This window comes from Zootoca vivipara, chromosome 1, assembly GCF_965207765.1.
Source record: "Zootoca vivipara chromosome 1, rZooViv2.hap1.1, whole genome shotgun sequence".
NCBI classification, from domain to species: Eukaryota; Metazoa; Chordata; class Lepidosauria; order Squamata; family Lacertidae; genus Zootoca; species Zootoca vivipara.
In genome coordinates this window covers 130,449,786-130,469,152 of record NC_142582.1, presented here as the reverse complement: position 1 = coordinate 130,469,152, position 19,367 = coordinate 130,449,786, and the positions used below count along the sequence as shown (strand labels likewise).

The 19,367-nt window shown below is 47.5% G+C and overlaps 1 protein-coding gene across 3 annotated transcripts in view; it reads right to left on the bottom strand.

The window, feature by feature from the left end:
• GNG2 (G protein subunit gamma 2) overlaps window positions 1–19,367 on the bottom strand; it is a 59,067-nt gene that overhangs the window by 34,314 nt on the left and 5,386 nt on the right. Inside the window, exon 1 of one of the 3 annotated variants that reach the window (XM_088655901.1) lies at window positions 14,151–14,188. The exons of the other annotated variants lie outside the window; for them this stretch is intronic. The gene's annotated coding sequence lies outside the window, so the exon portion shown is untranslated. Of the gene's footprint in view, window positions 1–14,150; window positions 14,189–19,367 lie in introns of those variants that run through there. 3 annotated transcript variants of the gene reach the window in all.

The window sequence follows — 19,367 nt, the reverse complement described above, 5'->3', positions numbered from 1 at the left end:
TTGGCCCACCTGAATTTGGCGCGGGCTGCCGGCGTGATTTAAATAACCAAGTGGAAAAAGAGAGAGGGAGCAAATTGAATAACTGATACAAATCAAGTTTCCCATTTTGTAATTCATGCATTCCCTGATCAAGATTTGTGTATGCAAAGAGGCTACTGTAACAATTAGAGCCATCTGGTTTGCAACTCAATAAAGCCTTAATGTTAACTTGGAATAATCCAACACTCTGGTAATTCAGTTTGCATGCTTGCCATGCCTTTGTTTCAGCAATGCTGAAACCGATCGTAATCAAAATCAAAAAAAGTTTTGATGGGTCTTGTATGTTGCCCAGGGAAGATTGTGTATGATATATATTTCACTCTGGGCTGTGTTTCGATTCGCCTAACAAGGCTTCACATGATGGGAAGCCTCCGGGTGCCTGTGGCAGCTAGTCCTTCTGCATCACCACTGCCAACCTACTCGTTCTCCCTCTCAGCAAGGCATTGTTTCTTCTTGGACTTAGAGCAGAAAAAAGAACAAGTCACTGCTTCTTGGTAGGAAGGGGGTGATCAAATTGATGGGCGATGGTGGCCACAGTCACCAAGAGGGTTCTTATCGAGGCGAAGACAACATAAATAGGGTTTCCAGGTAGGGTAAACATCACCCTCAGTTCAGGTTAGACTCAGAAATGTGACCTCAAGGATCCCTGGGAGTCAATTCCTCTCAAACCGCACTCTGCACATGTTCAGAGGATGAGGGTTTTTTTATTTTTTATCTAGCTGCCAACATTATATTAAAAACAACAACCACCACCAAACCTACATTGGGTTTTCTAGTTACTAGTTTTTCTAAGAAAGGAAGAAAAAAGCCTCTTTGATATTACTTCACTAGATCCCCTGTGGAACCTGTGAAAATAGATTCTGGGGCTAAGCCACCGAGACCCCAGCTCTAAACTAAGCAGAACAAAAAACCCGTGCCTCTCTTTTCCTTTCTCTAACCGTGAGTTTTGTTATCGCTGGTGTGCGATCTGGATTGTGTACCGACCGCCGAATCCAGGCACTTCTGCTTTGGATTCCGGCTTGTGTCACCTTGCTACGAACGCTACACGCTCGAAAATGTGCCACACATGCAGCATTTCACACACCACAACATTTCACAGTCTCATAGCTGGCTGGGTTCCCCACCCCCTTTACCTGCTAGACACCCACAGAATAGTGCTAGGCGTTGCCCGAGCAACAGCAAGCTTTCAAAAAGAGCAGCTCTCGCTGTCAGCAGCAAAGGTCCCATCGCTGCTCACAGCCCTGTTTCTCAGAATTATAGGATTATTCACACCTTGGGACTGAGCCACCGGGGAATTGAAGCGGACTTGGGTTGGAGCAGAAGGCGGCTTGGGGTCTTCGTGGCATCAGAGAACCATGGAACCGTAAGCCGCAATGGATCACGTCTTAAGAACATAAGACAAGTACTGCTGGGTCAGGACAATGGCCCATCTCATCCAGAACCCTGTTGTCACAGTGGTCAACCAGATACGCAAATGAGAAGCCTGCAAGCAGGATCCGAGCACAAGGGCCCTAATAGGGAAGCACAAGGGAAGTAAATACCTTTGATATTATTAGGGTAATATCTTCTTATATCTGCTTCTTGGGAGAAAAGCAATGACAAACCTAGACAGCCTCTTAAAAAGCAGAGACATCACCTTGCTGACAAAGGTCCCTATAGTTAAAGCTATGGTTTTCCCAGTAGTGATGTATGGAAGTGAGAGCTGGACCATAAAGAAGGCTGATCGCCGAAGAATTGATGCTTTTGAACTATGGTGCTGGAGGAGACTCTTGAGAGTCCCATGGACTGCAAGAAGATCAAACCTATCCAGTCTTAAGGAAATCACCCCTGAGTGCTCACTGGAAGGACAGATCGTGAAGCTGAGGCTCCAATACTTTGGCCACCTCATGAGAAGAGAAGACTCCCTGGAAAAGACGCTGATATTGGGAAAGATGGAGGGCACAAGGAGAAGGGGACAACAGAGGACGAGATGGTTGGGCAGTGTTCTCAAAGCAACCAACAGTAAGAGCTGTTTGACAGTGGAATTTGCTGCCAAGGAGTGTGGTGGAGTCTCCTTCTTTGGAGGTCTTTAAGAAGAGGCTTGACAGACATATGTCAGTAATGCTTTGATGGTGTTTCCTACTTGGCAGGGGGTTGGACTGGATGGCCCTTGTGGTCTCTTCCAACTCTATGATTCTAACATGAGTTTGACCAAACTGCGGGAGGCAGTGGAAGACAGGAGTGCCTGGCGTGCTCTGGTCCATGGGGTCACGAAGAGTCAGACACGAGTAAACAACAACAACAACAATCTTATCATTCTCCCCTGGTTTCTCAATTGTCCCGTCAGCTGTTTTGCAGGCTGAGTGGAGCACAATTAGCATGTTAAATTGGGCGCTGAGGCTGACCCAGCAGCGGGGCTGGTGCCTTGGGCACAATCTCACAAAGCCTCTGAGGGTTGGCATGGGCCGTGGGTTGCCCACCTTTGGCCTGGCCTGCCTGCAAGGGTCTGTCCAGGGTTTCAGGCAGGGGGTACTCTTGGGTACTGAATCTGGGACCTTCTGAATGCAAAGCAGACGCTCTACAGCCAAACTGTGACTCTTCTCCACCTGAAACTCTGCATGGACCCTGCCACTCAAATAGCGTTGGCACCGGGGTGTGGGAATTATGGTGGGGCACAGAAGGGGTGAAGCATTTTTCTAAGCTGGGAGAAAACAGGTAATAATAATAATAATAATAATAATAATAATAATAATAATAATAATAATATATTTATACCCTGCCCATCTGGCTGGGTTTCCCCAGCCACTCTGGGAAGCTCCCAACAGAATACTAAAACCACGATCAAACATTAAAATTTTCCGCATACAGGATTGCCTTCAGATGTCTTCTAAAAGTCAGATACTGTAGTTGTTTATTTCCTTGGCATCTGATGAGAGGGTGTTCCACAGGGCGGGAGCCACTACCGAGAAGGCCCTCTGCCTGGTTCCCTGTAGCTTTGCTTCTCACAGCGAGGGAACCGCCAGAAGGCCCTCAGAGCTGGACCTCAGTGTCCGGGCTGAACGATGGGATTGGAGACGCTCCTTCAGGTATACTGGGCTGAGGCCGTTTAGGGCTTTCAAGGTCAGCACCATCACTTTGAATTGTACTCGGAAATGTCCTGGGAGCCAATGTATCTGTTATGTAGTGTAACCCATTAATGCAGGGCAAGTGGGCAGGGGGATGAGCTCCTCTCGGGGGGTAGTGGTTGCTGCTCCTGCCCCCTGGCACCATCCAAAGGTACCCCCAAATTGTCTGCCTGAGGCGAGCCGCCCCACTCTGCCCCATTTTGTAGGTCACAATGATCTTAGTGTCGCCAGTACCAAGTCCGGGCACAGATTCCACCTGCAGGAATGCAAGAAGGCAGGCACAGCGAGATTTCCCACAACAAATCTAACTGTAACGAGGAAGGTTGAAAACGGGGGCAGCCTGTGGCAGAGAGTTAGCTGTAGCGCTTGAGAAGATTAAGGGCTTATCTGTAAGTTCGTTTTTGCAAACGCTGGAAATGACTCTCTGATTATAACCCGCGCTCCACATCTCCTTCCTCTTCGTTTTGTGTGTGTGTGTGTGTGTGTTTTTTGTGGCTGACGTGTTGGGTCCCTCCTCACCCAGTCTCTCGAATGTGGGGCCAACCCATCGGAACTGGCATGTCTGTGTAAAAATTGAAATTGAAATGAAAGAGATAAGGGGAGAATTGGAACTCAAGAAGAAGAAGGAAACAGTTTATAAAAGGATGTAAATGAAACCGCTTTGAGGAGGAAGGGAAGTCAACCAGAAGAAAAGATGAAATGAAATATGGTGTAATTATATTGCTTTTCTATTTATTTATTTTTAAAAGGGAACTGGCATGTCTATGTGTCTCTTATCAGGCGGCTGGGGGGTGGACAGGCTGCACGACAGGGTTCAAAGACCTTCTCTTGGTTATAATCGGCAGTATATTGCAGGAAATATGTACATCCGAAGAACATGTCAAACGACGGGGACGGTTTACCAAAACGAAGCAACCAACCCACACATTTCCGGCCTCCACATCTCCACAAGTCTACTGCAGAAAAGGACAGCCAAAATTACCAAGGGAAAATGGATGCAGACAAGGTCCTTTCTCCCTCTTTCATAATGCTAGAGCCCAGTGGGATCCCCCCCCCCCCGGGAAGCTGAATATTCGGGGTTGGAAGCATGAATTGTGGTATTTGCTCCCTCGGGGTGGCGCTGGCCACTAGTGATATGAGGGAGAAATTTGGTCCTGTTCACATTTCTGTGTGCTCACATCCCTAGTTTGCACTTCCCCAAATGGGAGGCAAACCGAAACACAGCTGCCCTGATGACATGGACACACCTCCGAATTTTGTGCTTCGGTTCTCCAGCCAAATAATGTGTGCAGGAGTGGAAATAATGGGAAAACGCATTAGGTGAGGAGAACATTGCTTGCAAATATGTGCATTTTATCCAAAATTCACAGGAGTATCAGTGAATCATAGAGTTGGAAGGGACCATGAGATTAATCGGGTGCAACCCCCTGTAATGCCGGGGGGGGGGACAGGGACTCGAACCCACAACCTTTGCATAGCGAAAGTAGAGTTGCCCTACGTCCAAAATTTCCCAGACATAGCCAACAACTTTGCAAAATAATAATAATAATAATGCTCAACAACTTTTGTGTCTGGGTTTTCACTTTTTGAAATATGGAAAGCCTAGTTAAAGCCATGCTCAAAGTGGCTTACAATATGAGGAGAAAAAAACTACATAATTTACATCATGTTGGCTACAACCAGTGTTTTGGCCTCATTGAGGGGCAGTATGTCAATATGAGTAGGAAAATGAGAGTACCCCTAAACATTTTTTTAAAGAAAAAAAAAACCACTGGCTACCACTGTCCTGGGTCTAAACCACAGAGCCTAGGGCTTGCCGATCAGAAGGTCAGCAGTTCAAATCCCCATGACGGGGTGAGCTCCTGTTGCTTGGTCCCAGCTCCTGCCAACCTAGCAGTTTGAAAGCACGTTAAAGTGCAAGTAGATAAATAGGGACCGCTCTGGCGGAAAGGTAAACAGCATTTCCATGCACTGCTCTGGTTCGCCTGAAGTGGCTTTGTCATGCTGGCCACATGACCCGGAAGCTGTACGCTGGATCCTTCGGCCAATAAAGCGAGATGAGTGCCGCAACCCCAGAGTCGTCTGCGACTGGACCTAACTGTCATGGGTACCTTTACCTGAGAGCCAGTATGATGTAGTGGTTAAGAGCGTCTCCGCTCCTCCACATGCAGCTGCTGGGTGACCTTGGGCTAGTCACACTTCTCTGAAGTCTCTCAGCCCCACTCACCTCACAGAGTGTTTGTTGTGGGGGAGGAAGGGAAAGGAGAATGTTAGCCGCTTTGAGATTCCTTCGGGTAGTGATAAAGCGGGATATCAAATCCAAACTCCAACTCCTCCTCCTCCTCCTCCTCCTCCTCCTCCTCCTCCTCCTCCTCCTCCTCCTCCTCCTCCTCCTCCTCCTCCTCCTCCTCCTCCTCTTCTTCTTCTTCTTCTTCTTCTTCTTCTTCTTCTTCTTCTTCTTCTTCTTCTTCTTCTTCTTCTTCTTCTTCTCTACCACTGTCCTAGAAAGCTGCTGCCAGTCAGGGTAGGCAATACTACTGAGCTACATGGACCAAGAATGCTTTCTATGGCTATGCTTCTTTTTTATTTCCAAAGCAAAGCACATCCTCCTTTCTGGGAAAGGAAGCAGGTGCATTCGGGAAGGGGAGGGGGAACCTGGAATCATAGAATTGCAGAGCCGGCAGGGACCCCAAGGGCAATGCAGGGATCTCAGCCAAAGCATCCTTATCCTGACGACTTGGGTATTTTCGTGTTTAAAATATTTCTACTTTCCTTACAAAAGTTCATGGTGGTTCCCAAACAAGAGCTACGAAACCAAAATCAAAAGCAGCAGCGTTGAAAATCAGAACCGCACAGGACCAAAATATTTAAAAACAGGACAGTAGCAAAAAGATATGATAAAACTCTCCCCCAGCCTTTAAAGGCCAGAGGCTTCCCTGAGCAGAAATATTTGAACCTGGGGTGGTGCACCTCCGAGGATCTTCTGGTGGTTTTCTCACAGCGAGAAGCGAAGTTACAGGAAACCAGGCAAAGGGCCTTCAGATGTCAAGGAGATAGAAGAACTATACAACTTTTAGAAGACATCTGAAGGCAGCTCTAGGCTTGATTTTTTTTTTTTTTAGAAATGTACCGTACTTTTCCATGTATAAGACGTGGGATTGGTTGCTGCTGCGAGCCTAAGATTGCCAGCGGCTATTTAGCATGTTATTGGTTGCTGCGGTGAGGGCTGGTGTTGATTTGCTGTTGTTGTGCTAATTGGGTAGGCGCAATCCCCCCTAAAAGAGTTCAACAAATCTGGGGGCCACACCCCATTTTCCTAATTTGGAGTCCCCCAAAATAGGGGGCATCTTATACACAGGGGCGTGTTATACACGGAAGAATACAGTATTTATTTGTCTGGAAACCGCCCAGAATGGCTTGGGAAACTCAGCCAGATGAGCACGGTCTTCTTCTTCTTCTTCTTCTTCTTCTTCTTCTTCTTCTTCTTCTTCTTCTTCTTCTTCTTCTTCTTCTTCTTCTTCTTCCTCCTCCTCCTCCTCCTCCTCCTCCTCCTCCTCCTCCTCCTCCTCCTCCTCCTCCTCCTCCTCCTCCCTTAAGGCACCAGGCCATTCAGTGAGATCCCAGAGGACCACCTCTGGTGGACCTCCACCCCCACCATGAGATACTGTCAAGAGCAAGTATTTGGTTCCTGTCTAGCTGCTCTGATGAATGGAGGGAGGAAGTCGCCAAAGGAGGAAGCAGCAGCCCAACCGCACGGTGACGTGGAAGCAGCCGTTGCAGAGTCAGCACCTGTTTCCTTGCACTGCCACCTGCTACCGTAACACCAAAGAGCAGATTTAGCTGCCTCTGCCAGGAAAGGTTGCTTTAAGCCTGGGACGTTTTGGCTTCAGGAAAAAGGCAAGTAATAGGGTTGCATGGTAGGAGTTTATAAAATCATGAATGGTCTCGGTGGCCGCTCCCAGTCACCAGTCCAGCTGCCACATTCTGGATTAGTTGCAGTTTCCGGGTCACCTTCCAAGGTAGCCCCACATAGAGCGCATTGCAGTAGTCCAAGCGGGAGATAACCAGAGCATGCACCACTCTGGCGGGACAGGTAGGGTCTCAGCCTGCGTACCAGATGGAGCTGGTAGACAGCCGCCCTGGACACAGAATTGACCTGCGCCTCCATGGACAGCTGTGAGTCCAAAATGACTCCCAGGCTGCACACCTGGTCCTTCAGGGTCACAGTTGCCCCATTCAGGACCAAGGAGTCCCCCACACCTGCCTTCCCCAGGAAAGGCTGATATAAGTTGCCAACAACACAGCTCGCCCCATATTTTTTGTCTCTTGATTGATTGACAATTGCCTATTTAAATATGTCGGGGCTGAAAAGCTGAATAGCAACGCTAATTATTCTTTTCGGTGGCAGCCGGGAGTTGGTTGCCAAGCGTGAAGTTCTGTTCAGGTGCAACCAGCTAGCCACAAACGCCGCGTTCCTGGCAGAAGCCTCCACATGGAATTGTAAAGGCGGGGGGGGGGGGGAGAGAGAGCCCATATTGCAGTTGTGTCAATCAGCCCCGGGTGATTTTGGGGGAGAAGTTCGAAGACCATCTTGCATGGCAGAGCCAAATTGCCATAGCAACAGCACGAGCCGAGTGGGTGGATGTCTTGTGTGTGTGGTTTTTTAAAAATGACTCATTATTATTTTTTTGAGTGATGGCTCCCATCACCATCTTTTACATTTTTCCTTTTAAATAAAAGGCTGAATTACTTAAAAATAGAAACCCAAAAGACGCCAAACTGATTCCCTGCGAACGCTGAAAAATAAGGGTGATCATCTTGGAGGACTTGGCTTCTGCCTAAACATCTCCGCTATGAATGTGTTGTGTAGCTGGTAGGGCAGATGCGGAGGCATCACGCGATAATAAAACTGCTGATCTGAGCTCTGTAATCCAATTAATAGAAGGCTTTCCAAACAGTTTAGAAGCGAGATATCATCTCCCGTTATAAACAGCTGTGGTCGCGTTAAGCTGCGCTCCCCCCCCTCCCCACGATCTGGGCGTGTGCATTCTCATAAACAAGCGCAGGAAATAATACCGACTGCACCATGAATTAACTGACTCGCCCACAAGTTGCCGGGAGGATATAGGGCAGGGCCCGAGTGTCGTTCGTAAGACAACACGCTGCACTCTCCAAGCCTGCAAATTTCGCAAACCAAGAGCCCTGCCTGCCTGCCTGCCTGCTACGACCAAAAGAACAAAGGAGTCATAGAATCATAGAGTTGGAAGAGACCCCAAGGGCCATCCAGTCCAACCCCCTGCCGAGCAGGAAACACCATCAAAGCATTCCTGACATATGCCTGCCAAGCCTCTGCTTAAAGACCTCCAAAGAAGGAGACTCCACCACACTCCTTGGCAGCAAATTCCACTGCCGAACAGCTCTTACTGTCAGGAAGTTCTTCCTAATGTTTAGGTGGAATCTTCTTTCTTGAAGTTTGAATGAATTGCTCCGTGTCCGCTTCTCTGGAGCAGCAGAAAACAACCTTTCTCCCTCCTCTATATGACATCCTTTTATATATTTGAACATGGCTATCATATCACCCCTTAACCTTCTCTTCTCCAGGCTAAACATACCCAGCTCCCTAAGCCAAATACTCTCCAACATTCCTCAGATGAATAAAGGGACATTTCTCATTCCTCCCCCCCCCCAAACTGACCCTCTTAGTCCCCCCCCCCCATTTTTGTGCCCCTCACAGTATTTCCTATTAGAAGAAGGGCAAATGCCAACCTCACAATACCAGCGGGGCACAACACACCAAGCTCTCCACCGTCCTGGAAAAAAAACCCCTTAATTGCTATTTTATTTCATTTTATTCCTTGGCAGATTTACAAAAAGAAAAACAAACACCAATATGTGTATTTTAGAAAGGGTCGAGATTAGATGCAAACACACAAAGCGTTTTTTAATTTTTCTAAAAAATCAAGCCTCCCTGTGTTCCGCTCTGCTCCCTCTTTCTTCCCACCCAGGGCAGCCCTGCCCTTTGCCTGCACCTTAGGGCTGGCGCGTCACAGGAGGCTGGGCCTAAGCAGCCTCTCCACCTCCCTGTCTGCTCTCCAGAAGCCGGTACGAGAAGAGAGGGAAGAGGCGGGCAGCAGCGGCCAGGGAGACGCAATGGGGTGCTCTCTCACAGCCGCTGCCGCTCGGGACAAGCGTCGGCTCATCCTCCTCCTTAAGCTTGGTGGAGGCAGGGGAAGTAGGGACAGTCCGGGATCAAATCAGAAGCTGGGATGGCTTTCGTAATTCTGGGACTGTCCCTGGAAAATAGGAACACTTGGAGGATATGGAGAATAAGTACCAGGAAACTGCCATATACAGAACCAGAACATTGGGCCATCTAGTTCAGCATTGCCTACACAGACTGGCAGCAACTGCCCCGAGCCTTTGCGCCCTTCCTGTCTCCACTAGCCGAAGGGAGCGGGCTGCTTCTGCCATAATAAATTTGTTCGGCTGCAAACCCTGGATCCTTTGGGGTGGCCTTGCACTCGAGGCCAGAGCACCCCCACTGGCTTCCACCTGCAGAACGACGCAGGTATCCGGCACCGAATTCCCCACCCACCCACCCAAAGGGCGGGGGGGGGCAGAAGAATCGCTGGAGGAATTTCCACCTGCAGGAACGCCCCCAAATGGGGGCATTCCAGGGGCAGGCTGAGCCTGCTGGGGATCGAGTGGATCCTGATCTGGTCCCACTGAGCCTGCTGGGGATCGAGTGGATCCTGATCTGATCCCAGCTGCTTCCGCCTGCTCTGCCCATCTTTCACGAGGCTCTTGATTATTTTGCATTTTTTAAAAAAGAATTCCAATTCAGGTCGGGCACAGAGCATCTGTTTTGGGTGCAGAAGGCCCTGTGTTCACTTGTGGACATCTCAAGTTTGGGTCATCAAAGATGGTTGCCTACAACTCTGGAAAGCCGTTCCTGAAATCCTGGAGAGAGTGCGGGCAGTAGCGAGCTAGATGGATCCAGGGTTGATTCAATATAAGGCAGTTTCCAGTGCTCCAAATGCCTTGCAAATGAATGTTTCCTGGAGGGGGGGGGGCAATCCCCAGCATCTCTTGGTAGGCTGTCTGAAATCCTGGACAGCTGCTGCCTGTCAATGCCAGCAGTATTGAGCTAGATGGACCAATGGTCTGACTTGGGCTCCCATGTTCCTAACTAGTCTCTGAAGCCCCCCCCCCCCTTCTCACTGCTCTGCCCCTCTCTAGCTTCTGGGCTAGCACCCGGCACTAAACACAAGCCTATCATTGCAGTCAAGAACTGTTGCTGACATCCGTCTGTCCCGAGAGACAATGGAGTGCACCTCTGGAGGTGAAGGCAAATTGCTGTGACAAGACCCTCCTCTCAGCCTCACAGATGTGGTCCAAAGGAAAGCAGAGCAAGACGTTTGTCACAGGTGCAGGTGTTGCCAAAAGGAGGTGTACAAGACGCCATCCAACCATCTCAGGGACTCCGCTCTGGATTTGTGTAGAGTTTACGCCTTTGTTTTGTTCTCTTGAAGATACAGAGGTACCTTGGTTCTCAAAGACCTTGGTTCTCAAATGCCAAAAACCCGGAAAGTAAGTTTCCGGATTTCGAATGTTTTTCAGACGCCCAATGCGGCTGCCGGCTATTATTTCCGGGGCCCCTGCGCCTTGGTTTTCGAACATTTCGGAAGTCAAACGGAGTTCCGGAACACATTAAGTTTGGAGCTTTTGTTTTTACTATTTATTTCGCGTTTTTGTTTTTGAGGCTTTCTCGGTTTAATTTGTTTTTATGACTGTGTGGAACCCAATTCAGCTACTGATTGATTGTGTGGCTGCGGAAATGGATAAAAGGCCCCCATCCAAACAATGACTGTGATCAGTGTAGGTAAGATAAAAACTATTTTTTTTAATCATCTACAATACTGTCTTATTTATTTTATAGTACAGTACATTGATTATTGCTTTCATTTTATGGATCAATGGCCTCATTAGATGATAAATTGCCATTTTAGGGGTTGTTTTTTAAAAGTCTGGAATGGATTCATCCATTTTGCATTACTTTCTATGGGAAAGTGTGCCTTGCATTTTTGGAACGCTTTGGTTTTCGAATGGACCTCCGGAACGGATTAAGTTTGAGAACCAAGGTACCACTGTATCCCATAAGTTAGCGAGTACCTTAAGGACTAGAAACTGGCATATTCGGTTAAAACTAAAGCTGGGCATTTCGGCAAGTTCAATATTATGTCCAACTTTCTGTGATGCATGCAGTACGATGATGAAACTCACACAGCGGTGGATATATTGTAAGCGCTCTTGGACACTGGGGAAACACTGAAATCAAATTAGAGAAAGAGTGCAGAAAATTATTAATCCAGAGAGCTCAGCTTCTCCTGACAGGGTGAGGCCGCCAGGGCAATGTCTCATGGCAGTCTCCACCTGGGCTCTCCGGAGACCAGGCTGCGTTCTGCGTCTAGCGATGCAGACGCAACACAATTATCAACAATTGCTGGAGCCCTCGGAGATTTCGCACAGAGAGGCTGCATCGCCGGAGGGAATCCTCCTGAGGGAAGGTGCAACACTTTTGTTGAGTCTGCGATGACTAAAAAAATAAAATAAAGGATGCTACCCATGAAGACCTTTTGCCACATTCCCTCCCCCCTCTCCTTTGTTTCCTGTTAAGTGGAAAAATCTGGTTTCAGATGGACAGAATAAGAGAACCATAGAACTGTAGAGTTGGAAGGGACCTCCAAGAGTCATCTAGTCCAACCCCCTGCAATGCAGGAATCTAAACTAAAGCATACATGACAGATGGCCTCCTTGCTTTTCAGCGTGGCAGTTATGGACTTTCTTTTTCCTCCACCCCAGGGGTGGCTGGCTGGCATGGTGAATTCCCCATCTTGTTGGACTCCAGCTCCCAACAGCCTTGGCCATTGGTCCTGCTCATTGTTAAGACTGTGTTTATGGAAGACAATCTTACTCAGCTACGAATGACTGCCAAAGAAGGAGGAGGAGGAGGGGAAGAAGCCCTGTCCCAACAGGAATGGAATATGTGCATGCAACCAGGTGCAGAAGGACGTCATCCTTCTGAATCATAGAATCATAGAGTTGGAAGAGACCACAAGGGCCATCCAGTCCAACCCCCTGCCAAGCAGGAAAAACCATCAAAGCATTCTTGACATATGCCTGTCAAGCCTCTGCTTAAAGACCTCCAAAGAAGGAGACTCCACCACACTCCTTGGTAGCAAATTCCACTGCCGAACAGCTCTTACTGTCAGGAAGTTCTTCCTAATGTTTAGGTGGAAGGTTCTTTCTTGAAGTTTGAATCCATTGCTCCGTGTCCGCTTCTCTGGAGCAGCAGAAAACAATCTTTCTCCCTCCTCCATATGACATCCTATATTTGAACATGGCTATCATATCATTGAGGGCACTAGGAGAAGGGGACGTCAGAAGACAAGATGGTTGGACAGTGTTCTCGAAGCTACGAACATGAGTTTGACCAAACTGCGGGAGGCAGTGCAAGACAGGAGTGCCTGGCATGCTATGGTCCATGGGGTCACGAAGAGTCGGACACGACTAAATGACTAAACAACAACAACAACAATCATATCACCCCTTAACCTTTTCTTCTCCAGGCTAAACATACCCAGCTCCCTAAGCCGTTCCTCATAAGGCATCATTTCCAGGCCTTTGACCATTTTGGTTGCCCTCTTCTGGACACGTTCCAGCTTGTCAGTATCCTTCTTGAACTGTGGTGCCCAGAACTGGACACAGTACTCCAGGTGAGGTCTGACCAGAGCAGAATACAGAGGTACTATTACTTCCCTAGATCTAGATGCTATACTCCTATTGCCTATTGAAGGAGAAGGAGGAGGAGGAGGAGGAGGAGGAGGAGGAGGAGGAGGAGGAGGAGGAGGGGAAGAAGCCCTGTCCCAACAGGAATGGAATGTGTGCATGCAACCAGGTGCAGAAGGACATCATCCTGAACAGGAACAAAAGAAGAGTCGGGCTGGATTAGACCCAAGGCCCCTCAGATCCTGCATCCTGCTCTCTCACGGCTTGTGGTTCCTTCCAGAAAAGGTTTTCAAAGGCATAACACACCTCTGAAGATGCGGTGGGCCTTCTATTGAGGTAGAACCATGTAGCCTTATTACTTTGTCTCCTTTTAAAGCCGTCCAAGTTGGTGGCCCTCATTGCCTCCTGCGGGAGCGAATTCTATAATTTAACTCCCTGCTATGTGTGAAGATGTACAGGCAACAGCTGTTTCGCGTGCGTTCAAAGAATGTGCAACCGTACATGCGTGGGCCTTTTTCGGAGGCGGAAGGGGGTGTGACAGGGCATAAGGGGGTGGGGCAGATTCATGTGCTCTCCACCGGCAGGTGCAATGACCCAGGACGTCGTAACCCCTGCACAAAACGGGGGTTGCCTGTACTTCCTTTTGTCTGTCCTGCATCTTCCAACATTCACTTTCACCACGATTCCTATCGCTCAGCTCTGCAGCTGCAAATCTAATGTTTTAAGTGCATTATACAAACGTGACACTAGATGGCGATGGTGAGCTAATGGCAAATTCAACACATATTTTTAACAACAAATATGTGTCTAGATTCAGCCCTAGTGTTTTGAGAAAGGGAGGGGAATAAATTTCTATCCTGGCCCTTCTTCCTTGCCTGTTCTAAAAAAACCCAAATGCTGCAAGCTTTCCTCATAGGAGTCTCTCCATCCCTTTGAACATTTGAGCTGTCATTTTCTGAACCTTTTCCAACTCTACAATATCCTTTTTGAAGTGAGGTATTCCAAATGCAGCTGCACCACAGATTTGTATAACGGCGTTGTTATGGCAACGATTTTTATTTCTAATCCCTTTCCTAATGCTTAGTGCAACAGGTCTTAACCTTACAGAAGCCATGCTGATTCTGCTTCAGCAAGACTTCTTCTTCTATATACTTGGGAATCTTATCTTTAATTATGCTTTTCACGGGTTTTCCTGCAACAGACATTAAGCTCACCAACCTGTAATTTCCCGGATACCTCCTGAATCCCGTTTAAATAACTGGTGTTCTATGTTCTCCATCGCTCAGATACGGAGAGTGAAATTAGGGGAAAGTTCCTTTTTTTGGAAGCAATTTCACTTCTGAGTTCTTTGTGACTTGTCGGATTGACACCAACAGAACCTGATTGTTTTTCATTCGTCAATAAGGCCCAGAACTTTGCCTGATATCATGACCTCAGTTGCTCAGACTTGCTTCCTGCGAAAGTTTGCTCAGATACAGGAATCTGCCCTGCATCTTCCATTGTGTAGACAGATGGAAATAATTAATTCAATTAACTGAATAGCCCTCCAGCTCTCCGGAGAGATTTAACTACTTTCATCTTTTCTTTTCAACTTCTTCTTTCCCAGTCCCTTCATTTCTGGGAAGTTTCTCCTCCTGACGTCAAATGTGACTCTGCTGGTCTTTCTTGGCAACTGTCTATTTGCATAAACAGAGCATGAGACTCTTAATCTCAGGGTTGTGGGTTCGAGTCCCACACGGGTTGGACTAGATGACCCTTGTGATCCCTTCCACCTCTACAATTCTATGCTTCTATATATTGAATATGATAGATTGAATCCAGTTTCAGCTCCCCTCTGATCAGTTCCATCATCTACTGCTCTAGCATAGTTATTTATCTAGAAAGTTGAAACTAAGGGCTTATCCAAACTTAACTTTTGCACCGCTCTTTGCAGGCAAAGGTAAACGGAAGAAATTGTGCATAAGCCTTAAACTTAGCTGCACTTGCATACCCTGCAACATTTCTTCGATGAAAATAGGGATGTTATTATTAATAATAAATAAACAAACAAATAATAATAACTATTATTTTGTTATTTATACCCCACCCATCTGACTGGGTTGCCCCAGCCACTCTGGGCAGCTTCCAAAATGGATAAAAACATAATAAAACATTAAACATTAAAAAAACTTCCCTATCCAGGGCTGCCTTCAGGTGTCTTCTAAAGGGTGTATCTTGGGGGTCACATAACTCCATACCCTCCAACATTTCTCCGATGAAAATAGGGATGTCCTAAGGAAAAGCGGGACATTCCAGGATCAAATCAGAAACCGGGATGGCGTCTGTCCCTGGAAAATAGGGACACTAGGAGGGTCTGCACTTGTGATAAAAAATAAATAAATCACAGGTGATTCTCTAAGAGTGATCTGCAACTAGGGTTGCCAGACTCAATAGTGGCCAGGACTTCTGTGCCTTTAATTGCCCTGCTCTCTTTTGAATCTGGAAACCTTAAAAAGAAACCAGCAGACCCTTTGTTTAATTTCCAAGCAAAGGGTCTGCTGGTTTCTCTTTAAGGTTTCAAGCACTCAAAAGAGAGCAGGGCAATTAAAGGCACAGAAGTCCTGGCCACTATTGAGTCTGGCAACCCTATCTGCAACACACACTATCGGGTGGTTCACATAACTACAACGACAATAAATTGAAGAAGAGCCCGCCGGATCAGGCCAATGACCCATCGAGTGCCACAAAATTCATTTGCGTTTTTGCTTTCTTAGACCCAAGCAAACATACTTTGAATAGCATCTGATTGCCAACTCCCTGTCCCTCTGAAGAGAGTCACCACTTGCAGCAACAGAAATGAGATTTCCCCCCCTCCTTAAATGACGCTGATTTCACAAGGAACAATGGAGCAGAGATCCAGCAGCACCAGCCCTGGCACGGAGGAACTTTATGATACAGAAATATGTGTGCTGTTAGAAAGATCCCATTATAACCAGCCTTGGGGGGGAAATAGTGCCAGCACTCAGTGACACACACTCTTTTGGAACAGAGATGGGGGGGGGGGGGAGATACAAAATTGAAAATCCAGATATTATATTCTGCTACGTGACTTTGTTGCCCAGTTCAGTCTTTTTGCATGGTCTTTTATATATTGTGGTGTTTTATGCATTGTCACTTTCCTGTTACAGTGGTATCTCTACTTACAAATAACTCTACTTACGAATGTTTCTACTTACGAATGGAGCTCTGTCCGCCATCTTGGATGCGGTTTAGATGGGATTTTTTCTACTTACGAATTTTTAGATAGGGTTGCTTCGACTTACGAATTGTTTCTCCCAATGCATTCCTATGGGATTCGACTTAAAAAATTTTTCGACTTACAAATGTGTGTTTGGAACGCATTAAATTCGTAAGTAGAGGTACCACTGTATTTTTATTGATTAGTCTAGTACTGTACATGGGTAGGCAAACTAAGCGGCTGGATCCGGCCCAATTGCCTTCTAAATCCGGCCCACGGACGGTCCGGGAATCCGTGTGTTTTTACATGAGTAGAATGTGTGTTTTTATTTAAAATGCATCTCTGGGTTATTGGGGGCATCATAGGAATTCATTATTATTATTTTTCAAAATATAGTCTGCCCCCCCCACAAGGTCTGAGGGACAGTGGACCGGCCCCCTGCTGAAAAAGTTGGCTGACCCCTGGTCTACTACCATAGTTATTTATTCTAAAATAATGCTTTTTATAGTGTAGAGTTGAGTTCATGGCACCAAAAAAGTTCGAGAACTACGGACTTAGTGGAAGACTGGAAAGACGGCAGTTGCACAATTTGCAGGCTATTTTCGGGGCGGACACTGACATGGACATCTGAAAACTGGGCATTTTCATGTCGCATTGTGTCTTCCGAGCACCTGTGGATAATTTCCTTCCCTGCGACCCACACAAAGAATTGCTGTCGTGAGTTCCGATCTCGCTCATCTAACCCTGTTGAGCTACGACAGCCAGCCGGGTGCTCTCTGCATTTTCCGGAAACAATGAAGGACCTTTTTTTGCTTTGACAAGCTTTCCCAGGATGAAAAGGTCTCCGACTTAAGGTGTTCATTTTGCACGGCTTTAAACCTATAGTTTAGTTGTTGCTTTGTCCTGTTTTCAAAACTATTTTTAGTGGGGTTTTAGATTGCGAGTTCGTCAATCGCCTTGGGATGTGCATAGAAGGTGATTAGTTCTTAAGTCATGGTGGTGATACTTTCTAGAGATATCGGGTGGTATGCAACGCTAGTCCTACTCAGAGTAGACCCACTGAAGTCAATGGCTATGTTCTGCCTCCACAGTTGGGGGCAGCAATAATTCTAACTCCCAGTTGCTGGAAACCACTGGAGGATAGAGTTGCTCTTGTGTTCGAATCCTGCTTCCCAATTTCCCACTGTTTGGCCACTGTGAGAACAGAATGCTGGACTAGATGGGACACTGGCCTGATCCTGCTGGCTCCTCTTATATTCTTAACGCACAGGACTAACATTTGTTTAGTCATTTAGTTGTGTCAGACTCTTCGTGACCCCATGGACCAGAGCACGCCAGGCACTCCTGTCTTCCATTGCCTCCTGCAGTTTGGTCAGACTCATGCTGGCAGCTGTCCAACCATCTCATCCTCTGTCGTCCCCTTCTCCTTGTGCCCTCCATCTTTCCCAACACCAGGGTCTTTTCCAGCGAGTCTTCTCTTCTCCTGAGGTGGCCAAAGTATTGGAGCCTCAGCTTCAGGATCTGTCCTTCTGGTGAGCACTCAGGGCCTGATTTCCTTCAGAATGGATAGGTTTGATCTTCCTGCAGTCCATGGGACTCTCAAGAGTCTCCCCCAGCACCAGGATTCAAAAACATAGGTTCCTCTGAAGAAGTGTGCATGCACACGAAAGCTCATACCTATGACAAACTTAGTTGGTCTCTAAGGTGCTACTGGAAGGATTTTTTATTTTTATAGGTTCATTAATTTCCTACTCAGAGTACAGCTGGATGCATCAAAGTCACCCCATTAGCAAAAGGATGTTCTGCATAGAGTAATAGGACTTCTCTTTGCTTTACCCCCCCCCTTTCCCAATTTGCTCCAAAGGGTTGGGGGAACCCCAGTACACATTTGGGGGGAGGCATGGGGGAGAGGAGCGGGACCTGGGTGGCGCTGTGGGTTAAACCACAGAGCCTAGGGCTTGCCGATCAGAAGGTTGGCGGTTTGAATCCCCGCAACGGGGTGAGCTCCTGTTGCTTGGTCCCTCCTCCTGCCAACCTAGCAGTTCAAAAGCCACGTCAAAAGTGCAAGTAGATAAATAGGTACCACTCTGGTGGGAAGGTAAACGGCGTTTCCGTGTGCTGCTCTGGTTCGCCAGAAGCGGCTTAGTCATGCTGGCTACATGACCTGGAAGCTGTACGCTGGCTCCCTCGGCCAATAGAGTGAGATGAGCGCCACAACCCCAGAGTTGGTCACGACTGGACCTAATGGTCAGGGGTCCCTTTACCTTTATGGGGGAGACAAAGTCCCACTGTGCGGGCAGAAGAAGAGAAACATCATATGGCACAACTCTTTATTATCCAGGTGCAACAGTGCCTCGTCGCCGGGGTGTGAATTTCTAGGGCTTCCGATGTAAACCGACTTTCTCTTTTAATATCAGAAGCCTAATCCTGACTTCCCCGTCTCAGCCTCCTCCAAGACGTCAAGCGTGTGACCCTCTGACCAGCTCTGCAATTTCCCTCTGCTTTGTGCTTCCCTGCCGGAGCCACAGCTCTCTTTGTGGGTCCCTCTCCATTCTGTGCACGTCAAGACTCTCCGCCAAGAGTGCGTTGGGCACCAGAGCAGGTGTGGCCTTTTGAGCAGCGTCTGAAGGAAATCCCTTCGCTCGCCTGTCAGTCTCTGAACAGGCTGGCTTCAGCCAAGCTCTCAGGACTGCAACTGAATGGCGCACGCAGATGCACACAACCGTTTCAGCAGGGCAAAACCGCACCAGAGCCTCAGCCATCATCTCCCTTGCAGCCAAGAGATGCTCCTGGTGTCCCTATGTTCCAGGGACAGTCCCAGATTTAGAGAAGCTATCCCAGTTTCTGATTTCATCCTGGAATGTCCCACTTCTCCTTACGATGTCTCTATTTTCACAGGAGAAATATTGGAGGGTGTGGGCGGGGTACAATTATTATTATTATTATTATTATTATTATTATTATTATTATTATACCGAGTCAGACCACTGGACCACCCCATGAAACTATAAGGCCCATAGAATCAAGACGACACAGCGCTTTGCAAAGGAGGAGAGCTATGGAAACAATACTGTACGCAGAAACAGCGTTGAATCAATCAGGGGCTACAGGCAGGAGCTAGTTCCCATTTTAGCTTCTAACATGGTGATTCACATAAAAAGCTGCTTTACATTAGGTCAGACGAGCCCACTATTGCCCACTCTGACTGTCAGCAGCAG